Consider the following 7,439-nt stretch of genomic DNA (forward strand, 5'->3'; position numbering starts at 1 on the left):
AGTGAGACCTGACTGGCTTACAGCAGGAGCAGGAGAAGCTAGAGCAAAAAATGAGAACTTGGGAACCAGGAAAGGGAACCAGGAACCTGCCCTGGGCTGGAAAGAAAAATCAGGCTTAGTTGCTCCCTATAAAGGATTTCGGGAGGAAATGAAAAGGCTTGCTAGGTTGGAAATAAAGGCATTTACAAAATTCCTGAAATAAAGTGGGAATAATTTCAAAACTGGAACTGAAAATTGCACTTCTGGATCTGGAAGGGAGTTTTATGCTGCAGACTCAGGGAGGTCACTTCTAACCCAGGTGAGGGATGGGCTGTTCATCTTAACACTCTGAGTTTCAGAACAAAGGAGTTTTCAGAGAGGAATGATATTCCCCCCATTAGAAACTGACTCTGTCTCCTTTTCAGATGTCTCCTGATAGTGATCTAATCCTTGAATCATCCACTGCAGAGCCATGCAATGATTCCTACCGTGTGCTGGGCAGTGAGTGTGCAGAGAAGAGTGAGGCCAATCCCTGACTTAAGGAGTGGCCCCTGTAGATGCCGAAAACATCTTTAACTTTGCTCTAAACACTGAGCTGGGGCTGTGCAGAATTTCTTTTCTCCCTGACAGCAGGGGATCATCTGCTTATAGAATTAGAAACCCCAGTGGTGCATTCACTGTCAATATGAGAAACACATGCCTTAACAGGAAGCCTCTCCATCTGTGCTGCTGATAAAGAATAATGAATATATTAATTAATACATTAAGGAACCATGTTTTGAGTTTTTCTACTGGGAGTCTAAGAAGAACAATACAAATACCATCAGGTTATACTTGGGAACAACTTGTACGTCAGATCAGACTTGTGTGACTGTTAGATTGGGTCCTGATGTAGGTGGGTTTGATTTTACAGCTGTGGGAACCATGGAGCTGTGAAATCCAGTTTGGACCCCAAAGGTAAGGCAGAAAGCCAGGGCTTGGGGGAACCACCCTCACTGGCCCCTGAAAGTCACACTGGAGTGGCTTTGAGAGCAATTATCCTGGTAGAGCAGCTCTTACTTTGCATTTAAGATTGTCCTCCTGAAAAGGTCATGTGTAAATCAAATTTAATAAATCAAATTCTACGCTTCATACCTTGGGGAGGCTCTCTCTTCAAAAGAAGCTGTGAGTGAATCCCTTTTTAATAGAAGTAATCAGCTCTTCATTTATCTGATTTGTAAGGTAAGGTTTTTATATATCAGATTTTCTTAAAGTGAGCAGCAGTGTTTTTCTTTTGTTCGTGATAGAAAACCGAACACAGTATGGTGTAAGTGGAACACAACAACAGCAGATAGGTGATAGGTGTGTGCAATGAAAAGTTTAGGCGTATAGGGGCTTGGACGGAGGAGCTTGGTGGGCTACAGTCCACGGGTCGCAAAGAGTCAGACACGACTGAGCGACTTCACTTTCACTCACTTTCACTATAGTGGCTTTAGACATGGCCGAATTCAGGACCCAAACAACGACAATAGAATTTTGTTTTTCTCCGTTTCTCGCATCTGCCTTCTCTTGGCATTGTTCTCAGGCTCTACCTGGGTGATGCAGCTGCAGCATCTTCCCTGCCAGGTTCAAGGCCACTGACGAATATTACTCGCTTTTTTTTCCCAGCAGATGCGGAATTGGCTCTGATTGGGTCACCTGCCAATCCCTGAATGAGTAAGGAGTGAGGAACTGATTAGCACAGGCCTGGTCACACGGGGCTCTACGCAAACCACAGGGGTAGAGAGTGGGGAAACGGCACTTACCAGAAGACAATCAGGCAGTGGTCAGGAGAAGTGGGGAACGATGTCAGGAAAGGGTGACATAAACACGACTCTTCCCTTTCCATCACCCTCATACCCAATCCATCACCACGCTTGCTACAAGTAGCTCACACACATCCTCACATTCTTGCATCAGAATCTCCTGGGATTCTTGTTAAAATGCAGGTTTCAGGGTCCTACTCCAGATAAAGGGAGTTCTATTGTCTTGGGGGTGGTCTCAGAATCTGTAATTTTAGATCGTTTCCCAGGCAATTAAAAAAAAAATACACTGCCATTTAAGTACCACTTCCCAAAGCTTTCCCATCCTCTGTCTCCATGGTAGCTACCTTAGCGCCTTAGTTCAGGACTTACCATTAGTCACCTGGACTCTGGCTTCCTTACTGGTCCTTCCTCTTTCGTCTCCCCTCTACCAGCCACCGTCCCCTCCCCTACCACCTCTCCTTATGCTAAATCACCATGATTTAGCATTCCTTGGGGAGGCTCTCTCTTCAAAGGAAGCTGTGAGTGAATCCCTTTTTAATAGAAGTAATCAAACTACTCCTCTGTTTAGCTCTCCCGCCTCCTGCCTATGAGACTTCCTCACTTACCTTGGATCTAAGCCATCTTCATGCCCAACCTCATCCCTTCTCCAAACATTCCAGTTCCTTTCCCCATGTTCAGACTGACTGCACGTTGTCTGCCCTCTCCCTTTAATGCCATTTCCTTTTCCTGCGATTGGAAAACTCAAGCCCCAGCATTAAGTCCAGATCAGCTGCTCCCTCCTCTGTGAAGCCCTCTGTCCCTTCCCTCCAATTGCCCCTCGTTCTGCCTCAGAACCCTCTTTACATCTCCTCTACAGGAGTTACACACACTCTCTGGGACATACGAGTTTACTTGTCTGTTGTTCCCGCTGGCCCTACAAGGGGGCTCAATAATATTTCTTAAGTGTTAAAAGCAAGTCAACTGGGTTCCCATCCATTAATTTACAAGATGTGTGACTTTGGGCAAGTCACCTTACTTTCCTGAGCCTTAGTCTTCTAATTAGTAAATGGGGATATTCCTACCTCCTGCATAGGCATGTTGATGGGCTCAGTCGAGATAAGGAACAGAAATCTCCTTAACACAGTGCCTGGCATCATAATTAGTGCCAATGAGTGCTAAATTTAAAAAATTAACCTTCAAGTCAAGGAAGCAAAAGCCCTCAGTAGTACACTTAAATTCATATTTATGTAATGCTAAGCAACTGTTTCTTAAAACTATATTTCTTGAACTAATTCTGTGGTGTTATGTGGGTCAAATCTGGAATGGTGCAGATGGACTCAGGCCTTATAGACCCTTTTCCCATGTCCCCAAGACCTTCACATTCCTCTTTATCTTCTCCTGGGCATTAAGCAGCTTTAAGTCCATCCCTCTGAAATAATCACTTTCAGTCCGTGGAATGCTGACACGAGAGGAATGCAGCTCCCCACAGTGTGATTTCTCTGGACCATGGAAATATTTCGGCTCCGTAAGAATGAGGAAGGCTAAGGGTGCCTGGTGGTGGACAGCCAGTTCAGAAGTGGCAGGCTTGAGCTCGCATAAATGAAAGCCATTAAAGCTCCCTGAAGTGAAAGATTGGTCCAGGAATCCGAATGAACTGATGATAAGTGTGGAAGAGATAAACATTTCATTTATGTGAGCAGCAGATTGAATTTCAAGAAATTTAGCCCCTCTTCTGGTGACTACCGCCTGCTTGTTTTATAATCTGCCTGAAATTCTCACTCTCCTTTATGACCATGCGTCTTGTACTTGGCATGCAAGAGGATATGTAAAAGGGATCACAAACAGAAGTTGGGAAAAGCATAGGCAGTTCAAGAAAAACTGCTTGCAAATTCCTAATCTGCAATGCCCACTTCAGGGGAATATTTACATGCTGCATATTTGATGCATAAAAGTACCTAGTACAGTGGCTGGATAGCTGGTGCTTTGTAGCCACTTACTAATATTGGTTTTGTCCTTTCCTTCCACCCATGGAAGTTAGTGGGCATTTGTGTGTGTGTGTGTTTCTGTGGACTTGCAAGAGGATGTAAGAAAATGACTTCTATGTCTTTGTGGGTTGTTTAACATTTAGAGTATAGATCACAGCACTAACTTGATTGTATTTGTCTAGCCAACATGTTAGATACTATTCTAAATGTAGCCCTGCTGTAGGTTCAGTGAATATAAAGTTTAACAAGAAAACAGAGGACAAAATTCTTGCCTTCAGGGAACTCATGATTAGAACACAAAAATAGACAAGTAAACAAACAAAACATAAGGTTAGTCTCCCTTGAAGCCAGAAATTAAGTCTTACCCATCTTTGTTTCCTAGCACCTCGGAGTTGTTTCCTGACCTTCATAGGTTTAAGATACTGTTAGTTTTAGAGGTCTGTTTTGTTTAAAATCAAATATATTATGCCACTGCCACATTAAATATAATTTTTTAATGACCATGTAAGAGTTGTGTTGAAAGGCAGTTGACAGGTTGACATAAGGCTATACTTTTTAGACTTTCAAGTAGATGCTTGTTGATTTAATTTTGCAATCTTTGTATTATTGAGATGATATTAATTATTTTCAGCTCTCAAATATTTCCACGAATGCGTGAAAAGCTCATGGGTCTTGGAAACTGCTCTGATAGTGTCTAATAGATTATACAGACCTAGAAATGCCACACCGTGTCTGGCACATGATGGGTTCTTCATGAATATTTAATGAATGAATTAATAAATTAAGGAAATCAAATAATGAATAAATACCATGTGTTGCAGAGTCCAGTTCCATGAAGCAAGCAGTTTGTCTGATGGTTGTGGGTTCCATTCTGGGTACTAGTTCTGATCTTTTTGAAAGAGGAGGTCTTTGATTGCTAATGGATAGTGATGATTGGGAGCAAGTATCTCCTGTCCATTGGAAAACTAAAAAAGCATGATCCTAATCAGCTTTTAGCAAAAGGCATGGGATGATCCAACAGGCACTGAGTAAAGTTAACATTATGAAAGTAAGTAGGTACTTTAGTCTTTTTGCAAAATTAACAGAGGCAACGCTGCTGCTGCTGCTAAGTCGCTTCAGTCACGTCCGACTCTGTGCGACCCCATAGACGGCAGCCCACCAGGCTCCCCTGTCCCTGGGGCAATAGTGTGATGCTAAGTCAGAGAGCCTGAGGCACACAGAGACAATTGTTAAGAGCATGAGCTTGGAGTTAAGACTCCCTCAGTTTAGATCCTGACTTCAGTGCTCCTGGTTGTGTGCCCTTGAAAATGATGTAACTTCTCTTGAGTTATTATGATTACTATTGTCATCAGCTGAAAAAATAGAGTTCGTTACCCAGTCAGGGAACTAGATCCCACATGCCACAACAAAAGATCCTGTGAGCCACAAATAAGACCTGGGGCATCCAAATAAATAAATGAGAAAGAGGAAGTAGTGTAAAACCCATTTCACAGAGTTGTGGTGAGTATTCACTGCATTATGCAAAACACTGATCACAGTACCTGATATGTAGGCATGCCCCAATTTTAACCATTAGTTTAATTTGTTCCAGCACCGTCAGATGTTAGCAAGATGACCTTGGACAAATCTCTCAACTATTTAGAGCCTCTGGTTTCCTTTCTTTAGTACAGGCTGAGAAAAACCTTTTCTAATGAATCAGAGCCAGGTAGTAAAGAGTGGATGAGGTCACTAGAGGTGGTACAGCACAGGGTGTTATGGGAGCTAAGAACTGGGAGCAGCTTTTCTGCTTGTGTGAGTATAGATGGCGTGGCTGGTGGGAGATAACAAAAAAAAGAAGTTTTGGGGATTTCAGGGTAGGCCAGGTGTGTCAGTCAGAGCTCTTCATTGCAAACAACAAAAACCAATCCTGGCCAGTTAAACATAAAAGAAATTCAAGAGAGGATGTTAGAAAGCTTGGAGAGCTTCCAGGGGTGACTGCATTCAAGAGCAACACTCAAAATCATACTGCAGAACTAGTTCAGTGGTGACATCATGGTGGCCTGTCTGGGCATGGACCGGGCAGCCCAAGACCAACTCTGCCGATGCAAGGCATTAGATGCGACCATGAGACTCCTTGCTGTTGATCTCTTTGGAAACCAGATGTTACTGCTGACGCTAGATTCCACAGTACCCTGTTCTACAAGTCACAAGTTTCTTACTCAACGCTTAGTGAAGGTGAATCTGACAGGTGAAACCAATGTCATATACTTGTGTCCTAGCTGCAAGGAAGGCTGAGAAAAATACAGTTTCTATTAGGGGATTTGGAAGATGAATAACTCTTCAAAAAAAAAAAAAAAAAAAAAGATGTTCAGTGACCTGCTGCTGCTGCTAAGTCGCTTCAGTCGTGTCCGACTCTGTGTGACCCCATAGACGGCAGCCCACCAGGCTCCCCCGTCCCTGGGATTCTCCAGGCAAGAACACTGGAGTGGGTTGCCATTTCCTTCTCCAATGCGTGAAAGTGAAAAGGGAAAGTGAAGTCGCTCAGTCGTGTCCGACTCTTTGCGACCCCATGGACTGCAGCCCGCCAGGCTCCTCCGCCCATGGGATTTTCCAGGCAAGAGGACTGGAGTGGGGTGCCGTTGCCTTCTCCGTCAGTGACCTAGTCAGCCCAAATAACGACATACCTCTATTGTAGTACGACCCTGTGACTGAGTTTTGCAGGAAGTTTAGAAGTGTGTCAGATTTTTAAGGTTTTGGTACGGTAAACACAGAAGGTAGCATATTTGAAGGCCTGGCGAGCTTGGGGAGGCAGGTGCGGATAAGCAATTTCAAAATATTTCAGTCTGGCTGTGTGGAAGTCCTGTGAGTGCATGCATAAATGTGTGTGTGTATGTGTGTCTTTTCCCTGGCTGCTCTAATGATTTTTCTTTTCTTTTTGGTTTGTGATATATTTAGGTATACATATGCGCTTTTTAAAATAGTTCTTCTATTTGGAGTTTGTTGAGATTTTTGGATCTTTGGACTGACTTCTTTAAAATAAATCCGAAAGAAAATTTAGTTATTGTGTATTTACATATTTATTTTATCTCTTCTCACTTATGCTTCTGGGGCTCTGTTTATATGTATGTTGGATCATTTATATTAGTCCATGGGTGACTGATGTTCAATTCATTCTTTTTCTCTCTCTGTTTCCATTTGGGTAATTTCTACGGATTTGATTTTATATCTCTAAAACATTTTTGAAAAGATTGGAATATAGTTGATGTATAATACTATTGTTACAGATTACAATATAAAGATTCACAATTTTAAAGGATATATCTATTTGTAGTTATTATAGAATATTAGCTACATATATATATATTTGAAATTAATATATTTATTTTAATTGGAGGCTAATTACTTTTTGGCATGTTGGCTAAGATCAAGTGTAGTATCTGTTCTTATAGCTTATTTTATACACGACAGTTTGTACCTTTTTATCCTCTCCCCCTATATTGCCTATACCTGCTTTTCCTCTTCCCACTGGTAAACGTTTGTTCTCTATAACTATGACTTTGCTTCTTTTTTGTTATGTTCGCTAGTTGGTGGTATTTTTTTTAATACTGACTTGATGCTAAATTTACTATTTCTTTCTTCCTTTTTACCCCATCTGCTGTTAAACCCATAAGATTAACTTTTAATTTCAAATAAATAAACTCTCAGGTCTATACTTTCTATTGGGTTCTTTTTA

The 7,439-nt window shown here is 42.0% G+C and overlaps 1 pseudogene; it reads left to right on the plus strand.

The window, feature by feature from the left end:
* The first annotated feature begins 7,104 nt into the window (after nucleotides 1-7,104).
* LOC112446150 (uncharacterized) lies at nucleotides 7,105-7,194 on the plus strand (annotated as a pseudogene).
* Nucleotides 7,195-7,439: the final 245 nt, after the last annotated feature.

The sequence above is a fragment of the Bos taurus genome, chromosome 3 (assembly GCF_002263795.3).
Source record: "Bos taurus isolate L1 Dominette 01449 registration number 42190680 breed Hereford chromosome 3, ARS-UCD2.0, whole genome shotgun sequence".
Taxonomy (NCBI): domain Eukaryota; kingdom Metazoa; phylum Chordata; class Mammalia; order Artiodactyla; family Bovidae; genus Bos; species Bos taurus.